This window comes from Cebus imitator, unplaced genomic scaffold, assembly GCF_001604975.1.
Source record: "Cebus imitator isolate Cc_AM_T3 unplaced genomic scaffold, Cebus_imitator-1.0 Scaffold7, whole genome shotgun sequence".
Lineage (NCBI taxonomy): Eukaryota > Metazoa > Chordata > Mammalia > Primates > Cebidae > Cebus > Cebus imitator.
In genome coordinates, this window is record NW_016107322.1 from 4328662 (window position 1) to 4339385 (window position 10724).

Here is a 10724-nt window from a genome sequence, read left to right on the forward strand (position 1 = left end):
TTGTTGCATATAGGAAATTCCATGTGGTTTATTCTAATTCATTCCCATCCCATCCCATCTTGTCTTTACATGTGTTTCTTATTCAATTTTTGCTGCTCAGATGTTTATGCAGGAAGTATAACTGAATCTTATCTGTCTGCTTCTCTGGGATCTTTTTCCAGATACTAATTCCAACAAACCAAAATGTTCTGTATTAAAATAGCAACTTGTCTTTCTTTCTATTTGTTTCACATCAGCAATCAGTTCCACTTGACAAAGAGTTTAAACCAAAGGAAGCTAGGTAAAAAGTGGCTTTCCATGACAACTAAATTAGACAAATAAGCCTTTATAGGTGTCAACCTTAGCAGGAAGAACTGAGGTTGACTAACCAACTTCTAAGCTTCTATGAGAACGATGATAGATCTTGCAGCAAAGTAACAGAAAAAAGTCTGTAAACTTAATCTCTAACTTTTTTTTTTTGAGATGGAGTCTTGCTCTGTTGCCAGGCTGGAATGCAGTGGCTAATCTTGGCTCACTGCAACCTCTACCTCCTGAGTTCAAGCGATTCTCTTACCTTAGCCTCCCCAGTAGCTGGGAATACAGGCATGTGGCACCATGCCCAGCTAATTTTTGTATTTTTAGTAGAGATGAGTTTTCACCATGTTGGTCAGGCTGGTCTTGATATCTTGACCTCATGATCTGCCCTCCGCGGTCTCCCAAAGTGCTAGGATTAAAAGCATGAGCCACCACACCCAGCTCTAACTTCTTTAATAAAAGCAGGGTCCACAAGTAAATTTTCTCCCCTTAGAATGCTTTGGAATCAGAGTATCCTAAAGGAAACTATGTTGGCTCTCCCATCAGTTCAATACTATGCCAAGAAATGTTTAATTTGATTTTCATCTTATTAGTGCCATACTGCATGGAATGGTACCATTTTTTATTGGGTCACCAGATTGCTTTGAGTAAGTTCTGTGAGGCCAAGGCTGTCTCTGTCTTACTTAGTTTTCATAACCAATGACTGGCACAGTACCCTGTATGAGATAGAGGTCAATAAATATTCTGGAAAGGATAAATATTGTTATTAAAGTAGGAATTGATGTAGTCATAGTACAAACAATGGGTGATTTTCTAATCCCAACTTACCAAAAACTGGCTGTGTGATACTGAACAAGTCATTTAAATTCTCTGTGCCTCCTTTTACCTAATGAGTAAAAGAGGGGATTGAAATAAATCCCTCTTCGTCTCTGTAATTCTAATGCATGTAAGAAAATGTGATTGAGTTACTCTTGTGCACAGTGTAGTTAACATTTCTGTTCTATTTCCCTGTGTGTTCATTCATCTTCTCCGTACCTACCTAAAAGCACACCAGGGAGGGGGAGGAAATGCAGAATTAGGAAGCAAATTACAAAGAATTCTCAGGATTCTGCTTGAAGTATCTTTACTTCTTTGGCTATGTGACATTTTACAATAGCAAGGCTCACTGGAACAAAGCCTCCTTATGCAGAAGTTATGTTCCCTTTGTGCATTGTCTGATTTCATTTAGGAATAATTTCTCAATCCTATTTCCTTCCACAAGGTCTATATCATGTTCATTGCAATTTAGTAAAAATTATATTTTCTCTTTGTAAAAACAATTGAAATATTTCATCAAAACGTGGTTTCTCCCCCGTGGAAGGAGATCAGATAATACCATCGTCTTAGCAAGGTCAGACACTTAGCAATTCAGAGCTTTGCTTCAAATTAATAAACTTATTGTCTCCAAGAATTGAGAATTGAACTCTCTGTCCTTGTGAAGAGATACATTTAAATGGCCTAAGTTTTAGGATTGCACTCTGTTCTGAAAGGAGGGAAGGAGACCCCAAACGCCACAGCTTTTAATCCTCTATTTCTTTATATAAAGTTGGAGCAAAAGAACTGTAATCCAAGGGAAAAAGAAAAGAGGGGAGAAAACACAGAGAAGACCTAGCATGCTCCGTATCGACTCATCTAACAGAAAAAAAAGGCCTCCAACTCCAAACATACGTCTTTATATATGTTCAGGCAGATAACAGAAAGAGAACTTAGCCTCTTAGTTTCTCAGTGAATTTTGAGCTACATATTTAAATTGGCAACACATTTTGGGACACTTAGCTGTGGCATTTATTAAACATCACATTGGGAGGCCAAGGCAGGTGGATCGCTTGAGTTCAGGAGATCAAGACCAGCCTGGGAAACATGGTGAAACCCTGTCTCTACAAAAAATACAAAAACTAGCCAGGTGTGGTGGTATGTGCCTATAGTCTCAGCTACTTTGAAGGCTGAGATGGGAGGATTACTTGAATCTGGGAAGTTGAGGCTACAGTGAGCCATGACTTGTTTCATTATATCTTAAGATCTTGTGTATCAGGAACTCAGGCAGGATTCACCTGGGTGATTTTTCCACTCTGTGTGGCATTGACTGAGTTTGGTCAGGTATTTGGTTGGCAGATATGTTGTGTGGAGGATCCAGTGTGGCTTCATGCCCACGTCTGGCACCCTGGCAGGGATGATTGGCAGGCTGGGCTCAGCTGGGGCCATTGACCAGGGTACCCATGCTGGCCTCTCCAGCATGCAGTCTCAGGTAGTTGCACTTCTTATAAGGCATAGAGCTCTTAAAATTTTCTAAGAACCAGAAAATAGAACCTGCTAATTTATTAAAGGCTGGGCTCAATAAGTAGTACAATATTATTTCTGCCACTGTCAAAGCAGTCACTGAGCCACACATTTTTAAGGCAACGGGCCATAGGCATCCCACCCCCAGCCAATCTCCTGAGAGAAAGGAAGTCAAAGAACTTTTAACCATCCTTAACGTGCCATATCTGCCAAGGTTTCTCCTAGGTCACACTTCTGGGAAGGACCAAATCTGCAATTCGGCAAATTAACCTACAAAACAGTGTAAGAGGCCTGCCAGAAAGGGAGGGGTGAGAAACATTAAAACCCATGTCAGGATGGAGGGGTGTGAAGGTAAAGAGAAAATGTCTGCAGTATAAACACTGTGTAATCCTGAGTCTGTTACACTAATGCTGGAGACAGGAATGCCTCTGAGTGGAGAGAAGACAAGCAGAGCCAAGCACAGATGATTAGGATAGGTAAGTGTGATACTACAAAATGTCAATGATTTTGTCTTCTGATGCTTCTGATGAGAAACTGGGGTCACAATTGTTTTCAGGAGATGAGGGCTCTGAAAAACGGAAAGACCTAAAAGTAGAGTTATAATCTTTAGAGATTTGTTATCAAATTATCAAAGCTTTCCTGCTGGAGAACTTAATGAAAGCAACTTTAATATGTTCTGAAGAAACTTTAATAACTCCTACATTCTTTTCCCTTCATATAAGTGAATATGCATGAGCCATACAGATTTCCCTTCAAAATTGAGGCACTCATTGCCCCCAGGCACTGGAGTGTTGGTGGCTAGTGGTTCTCAGTCCAGTTTCTCCCTGAGACTCACTCCATTCTGAAGAGAGCTGATCCGACGGGCAACCCTCCTCTAATGACTGATCCTCCTGATAGAATTGCCTGATGCCTTTTTTGGTAACTACATCACAGTTTAACTCCTCCCTTTGTATAATCTTACCTCTTTTTTCCTATAAGAGTTGAACCCAAGAGCACTCCCTAATAAGATTCTGCACACAAATTCTCATATCAGACTTTGTTTCCGAGGAAACGCATTCTAAAACATAAGAATAGCAGCAATTGAGTGGCAACAACAATGAAAACTGTCTGTATCTACTTTGGAAGTCCTGGGAGTGACCAGGTTAGACTGAACTGGGTGTGTAAGGGACTTGTCAATTATACTGCCCCCTTAGGGAAGCCTTGGAATAGCAACCGCACCACATAACCAAGGGAAATGCCTCTGAATGCATCCTTGGAGTGGAGCCTTATTCTTTATTCTATTCATGTGTTGGCAAACTGGCTCTATAGGGAAAAATGGGGCGCCACATATATATCAGAGATATATATGTATATATATATATGTTGAGATATATGTATACATATATATGTTGAGATATATGTGTATATATATGTATATATATGTGTTGAGATATATGTGTGTATATATATCTAAACATATATATACATACGTATCGGAGATACATATGTATATATATGTTGAGATATATAGATAGATAGATATATCTCCTTTGCCAATTTCTGTGGTGTAGATTTTCCTACTTCGGCTGATTTCAAGCTACCAGCTGTTTCTCTGGGGTTCATCAATTTCCTAAATATTTAACAATCAGTTCTTGGGGGTCTCTAGCACACTGTTGCATGTAAGCATACTGTCCTTCCTAGACCTGCTTGGACCAGGGAAGCATCAAACTCACAGGCAGCAAATATGATGATATGGCCCTGTTAGTGGCCCAGGTTTGTGGTATGAGAATCAGAAAAAGACAATATTGTGATTAAACAAAGCAATCCAATTTCAGTGCAAGGTATATGGAGAATACAAGCAGTAGACACCAGGGAGTAAAAGCTAAGAAGGCAGCCAGCAGATGCACTGATGCCACAGAAACCAAAAAGTGATGGAAACTGTGAGCAAGCAGTTCGTAATGGAGATAACAAACAGTGGCAAAAACAGAAACTGAAAGATATTCCAAGTAATGCAGAGATAGGAAGAACAGCTGAGCTGTCTTAGTAGTGACGCCATACAGCAGACAGCAATCAACTCACACTATTGACACAGTGACAAGAGCTGCCTCAAGAGCTGCATTTAGCTCCAGACAACCTTGTAGTACTCTGTTGTCTGAGTGGACTGCCTACCCAGCTTAGATCTTATCTACCTAAGTTCCACATGCAACCTTACAATCAAGCCCCACCATGTGAAGTAACCAGAGAGACTCTCTTGCTTGCAAAGACATGATTTTATTAATCCCAGGTCACCAGCTGAGCTCAGCAGCCACAAGGCAGAAACAAACCCAGAGTGTGTGCAAAGGTTGTTAACATCATAAGAAGCAACCCAGAATAGAAGCAGGAGAATCTCTGCAACAGTCAGGGGAAAACAAAGCCATTTTCTTAATAGAAGGTCTAAACATCCACAGGGAAACTTAATTAAGTCATCCTTTTACCCTGCTAGTAAAGGAAAAGGCTCTTAAGAACTCAGTGCCACTGATTCATTCATTCAACAAAGTATTTATGTATTTATTAATTTTTAAGGAAACCACACACAGGGGCCGAATGCCTCCAGCCAAGAAATGCAAGGGTTAGAGGTGTCTTACCACTAAAGAACGTATCCAAGTTATGTTGCACCAAAGTATGCTAGCAGCAGCGAATCCAAAAGATCTACAACAAACTTGATTCTTGCCTCCTGGGAGGAAAGAAATCAGCCAAGGGGCATAAAACAGAGAAAGAGACCAAGGCAAATTTTACAGCAGGAGTGAAAGTTTATTAAAAAGTTTTTGATCGGCCGGGCGCGGTGGCTCAAGCCTGTAATCCCAGCACTTTGGGAGGCCGAGGCGGGTGGATCATGAGGTCAGCAGATCGAGACCATCCTGGTCAACATGGTCAAACCCCGTCTCTACTAAAAATACAAAACATTAGCTGGGCATGGTGGCACGTGCCTGTAATCCCAGCTACTCAGGAGGTTGAGGCAGGAGAATTGCCTGAACCCAGGAGGCGGAGGTTGCAGTGAGCCGAGATCGCACCATTGCACTCCAGCCTGGGTAACAAGAGTGAAACTCCGTCTCAAAAAAAAAAAAAAAGTTTTTGATCAGAAATGGCAGGAAGTAAAGTACAATTGGAAGAGGGCCAAGTGGGCACCTTGAGAGATCCAAGTGCCTCAACAAATATTTATTAAGCATCTTGTCTGAGAATCCCATTCTGTGTTGGTCTCTCAGGATGCAATGGCAATCAGAAAGTCAGACATTCCATCATGGAGCCAATGGTCTATGGGGAGACAAATATTTAATCTTAAAAATGTGCACAGAAAACATAGAACTCAACTATGCTAAGTGCTAAGGAGAGACACCGAGTTCCCTGAGACTTCACACTGGGCTTGGGGGGATTTGGCCTAGTGAGGGAGGTCAGAGAAGGTTTCCCTAAGAAGAGATAATAATTGATATCTGAACAACGGATTCAAGTGAAGAGAGGAGGAAAGAGTGTTGAGGAAAGCCAGGAACAACATATGCAAAAACATATGCCAAGGGACATGGAAACTGGCAACCCTTCAGATTCAATCAGAGTTTTGGATCATCAACCTTTGTACCACATGGGAGCTGATTAGAAACACAGACTCTCAGGCACAATTCCAGATTGACTTAACCAGAATCCGCATTTTAAGATTTCCTAGCAATTTGTACACATTTTAAAATTTGAGAGACTGAAAGAGGACCAGCGTGGTTGGAGCTAAGGAGGTGAGAGGTGGGGCATGGTGTGAGCCAAGGCTGGGTGGGTAAAGCCCAGCACTCAGAGTTTCATTAGCCATACTGATGAGTTTGGCTTTATTCTTTTTTTTTTTTTTTTTTAAGAATTGAGTTATGTTGCCCACACTGGCCTGAAACTCCTGGGCTCAAGCGATTGAGTTCAAGAGATACTCCTGCCTCAGCCTCACAAGTAGTTGGGACTACAGGCACATGCCACTGCACCCAACTCAAGTTTGGCTTTATTCTAAAAATGTTGGAAAATCATTGAAGTGTTTTAAGTCTGGGCAGGCAGGCAGATTGTAGGAGGAAATCTAACCTTAGTGTAGTAACTCATTAGACAGAATGAAAATTAAATGTGATTTGCATTTAGAAGGCTATTACAGATGTCCAGGCAGGAGAATATGAGAATATGGGCTTCAGAGATGAAGGCAGAGGTGGAATTGGAAAAAAAGGAATGGATGTGAGACATATTCAAAAAATAAAGTCAGCAAGACTTTATAATTGTTTGGATTTAGGAATGGGAGGATGTGGTAACACATAAAATGCTTTCAGACTTGCAGACATGATTTTCATGGTTTTTATTGATTTTCACTGTCTTATTTTAGCACCAACAATTAAGCCTAGCAAGTGCTGAATAAATGAATGACTGAACTAAATGCAAAGTTTGAGGTAGAGTTTTAAGGGTAAGATCATGATTTGGGCTTTGGAATTGTTGGTGGGGACTATTGCAAGTTGAAGTGGGCCTCCCAAAAACATATGTTGAAGTCCTAACCCCTGGTACCTGTGAATGTGACCTTATTTTGAAACATAACAAACAATAGATGTAATCAAGTTAAGATCATATTGGATTAGGGTAGGCCCTATTTGTTTTTTTTTTTTGGTATAAATTTAAGGGGTACAAGTGCAGTTTTGTTATGTGAATATATTACATAGTGTTGAAGTCTGGGTTTTTAATATAACCCAGAGAAATTATAAGTAATTTCTCATCTGTCACCACCTTACCCCACCATTCTAGGTCTCTAATGTCTATTGTTCCACACTCCCTGTCCATGTGTACATATTATTTAGCTCCCACTTACAAGTGAGAACATGCAGTATTTGACTTTCTACTTGTGAATTTCTTCACTTAGGATAATGGCCTCCAGTTCCATTCCTGTTGCTGCAAGAGATGTGACTTCATTCTTTTGATGACTGAATAGTATTATACTGTGTATATATACCACATTTTCTTTATCTAATTATCCACTGATGAACACTTAAGTTGATTCCATGTTTGTTATTGTGAATAGTGCTATGATAAGTATGAGTGTATGTATATTTTTGATATAATTATTTCTTTACCTTTGGTTATATACCCAGTAGTGGGATTGCTGTATCAAATGGTAGTTCTATTTTTAGTTCTTTGAGAACTCTTCATACTATTTTCCATAATGGTTATACTAATTTATATTGCCACCAGCAGTGTATAAACGTTCCCTTTTCTTAACATTCTCATCAACATCTGCTATTTTTTTACTTTGTAATAATAGCTATTCCAACTGGTGTAAGATGCGATCTCATGTGGTTTTAATTCACATTTGTCTGATGATTAGTGATGATAAGTATTCTTTCATATGTTTGTAAGCCATTTGTATGTCTTCTTTAGAGAAGATATGTCTATGTTTTTTGCCTACTTTTTAATGGGATTGCTTGGATTTTTTGTTGTTGTTGAGTCATTTGAATTCCTTCTAAATTTTGGATATTAGTCCCCTGTTGGATGCATACTTTGTGAATATTTTCTCCCATTCTGAAGATTGTTCCTTCTGTTGATTATTTATTTTGCTCTGCAGAAGCTTTTTAGGTTAATTGAGTGCCATTTGTCTATTTTTGTTGTCGCTTGTGCTTTTGAGGTCTTAGTAATGAATTATTTGCCTAATGTCCAGAAGAGTTTTCCCTACGTTTTCTTCTAATATTTTTTAGTTTAAGTCTTTAATTCATCTTGAATTGCTTTTTGTGTATGACAGTGGTCCTGTTTCACTCTTCTGCATATGGCTAGCTAGTTTTCCCAGCATCATTTATTTTCCCTTAGCTTGTTTTTGATGACTTTGTTGAAGATAATTGGTTATAGGTATGCTACTTTTATTTCTGGCTTCTCTATTCTATTCCACTGGTCTATGTGTCTATTTTTGTATCAGTATCATGCTGGTTTTTGTAGCTTTGTAGTATAGTTTGAAGTCAGTTAATGTGATGCCTCCAGCTTTGTTCTTTTTGCTTAGGATTGCTTTGGCTATTTGGACTTTTGTTGTTGTTGTTGTTTTATATAAATTTTAAGATTTTTCCCCAGTTCTGTGAGACTTGATGTTGGCATTTCGATAGAAATTGCATTAAATGTATAGATTGCTTTAAGCAGTATGGTCATTTTAATAATACTAATTCTTCTGATCCATTAAACAAGATGGTTTTCCATTTGTTTGTGTCATCTACAATTTCTTTCATCAGTATTTTGTAGGTTTCCTTGTAGAAATATTTCACCTCCTCAGTTAAATATATTCCTAGATAATTTATTTTTTTGTAGCTATTGTAAATTATTTTCTTAATTTGGTTCAGCATAATCATTATTGGTATACAGAAATACTAGCAATTTTTACACATGGGTTTTGTATCCTGAAACCTTACTGATATGGTTTGGCTATGTCCCCACTCAAATCTCATCTTGAATTGTAGTTCCCATAATCCCCATGTGTTGTGGGGGAGGGACTTGGTGAGAGGTACTTGAATCATGGGGGTGATTACCCCCATGTTGCTGTTCTTGTGATAGTGAGTTCTCATGAGATCTGATGGTTTTATAAGGGGCTTTTCCCCTTTTTCTTGGCACTTCTTCTTCTTGCCATCATGTGAAGAAGGACATGTTTGCTTCCCTTCTTGCCATGAGTGTAAGTTTCCTGAGGCCTCCACAGCCATGCTGAACTGTGAGTCAATTAAACCTCTTCCCTTTATAAATTACCCAGGCTTGGGTAGTCCTTTATAGTAGCATGAAAATGGACTAATATATGCAAGAGATATTGGTGGAGTCTTTTGGATGTTCTAAGTATAAGGTCATATTGTCAGTGAACAGAGATAATTTGACTTCTTTTTTAATAATGTCTTTTATTTTTTCTCTTGCCTTATCTGATGTCTCTGTCTAAGGCTTCCAAGACTATGATGTATAGGAGAAATAAAAGTGGGCATACTTGTCTTGTTCCAATTCTTAGAAGGAATGCTTTCAACTTCTTCCCATTTAGTATAATGCTGGTTGTGGGTTTGTCATATACTCCCTTCATTATTTTGAACTATACTCCTTCTATGTCTAGTGTGTCAAAGGTTTTTTTTTTATTATGAAGAGATGTTAAATTTTATCAAATGCTTTTACTGCATCTATTGAGATGATTATACAGTTTTTGTCCTTGATTCTGTTTATGTGATGAATTACATTTATTGATTTATGTATGTTGAACTGCCTTTGTACCCCTGGAGTAAAACTCACTTCATCATGGTGTATTATCTTTTCTATATAGTATTGGGTTGGGTTTGCTAGTATTTTGTGGAGGATTTTTGCATCTATGTTCATTAGGGATATTGGTCTGTAGATTCTTTTGTTGTTGTGTTTTTGTCTGAGTTTAGTATCAGGGTGATACTGACCTCATAGAATGCCAGGGAGTTGGGCAAGTCATGGTGGCTCACTTCTGTAATCCCAGAACTTTGGGATGCCAAGGCAGGGGGATCACTTGAGGCCAGAAGTTCAAGACTAGCCTGGAAAACATGGCAAAACCCTGTCTTTTCCAAAAAAAAATTGCAAAAATTAGCCAGGTGTGGTGGCACATACCTGTAATCCCAGCTACTTGGACAGCTAAAGCACAAGAATTGTTTGAACCCAGGAAGTGGAGGTTGCAGTGAGCCAAGATTGTACCACTGCACTCCAGCCTGGGCGACAGTGAGGCTCTGTCTAAATGACAAGAAAAAAAAATTTAAAAGAATGAGTTAGGGAGAATTTCTTCCTCCTCGATTTTTTGAAACAGTTCCTGGAGGATTGGTACCAGTTATTTGTACATGTGATAGAATTTGGCTGTGAATCCATTCAGTCCTGGACTTTTCTTATTGTCATTGGGAGGTTTTTACCATTACTGATCTCACTACTCATTATTGGTCTGTTCATAATTTCTATTTCTTCCTGGTTCAATCTTGAAAGGTTGTATGTTCCAGGAATTTATACATTTTCTTGAGGTTTTCTAGTTTGTAAGCATATAGTTGTTCATAAGTCTCTGATGATCTTTCATATTTCTGTGGTCTCAGTGGGTAATGTCTTCTTTTGTATTTCTTTTTTTTTTTTTTTTTTTTTTTTTTTTTTTTTTT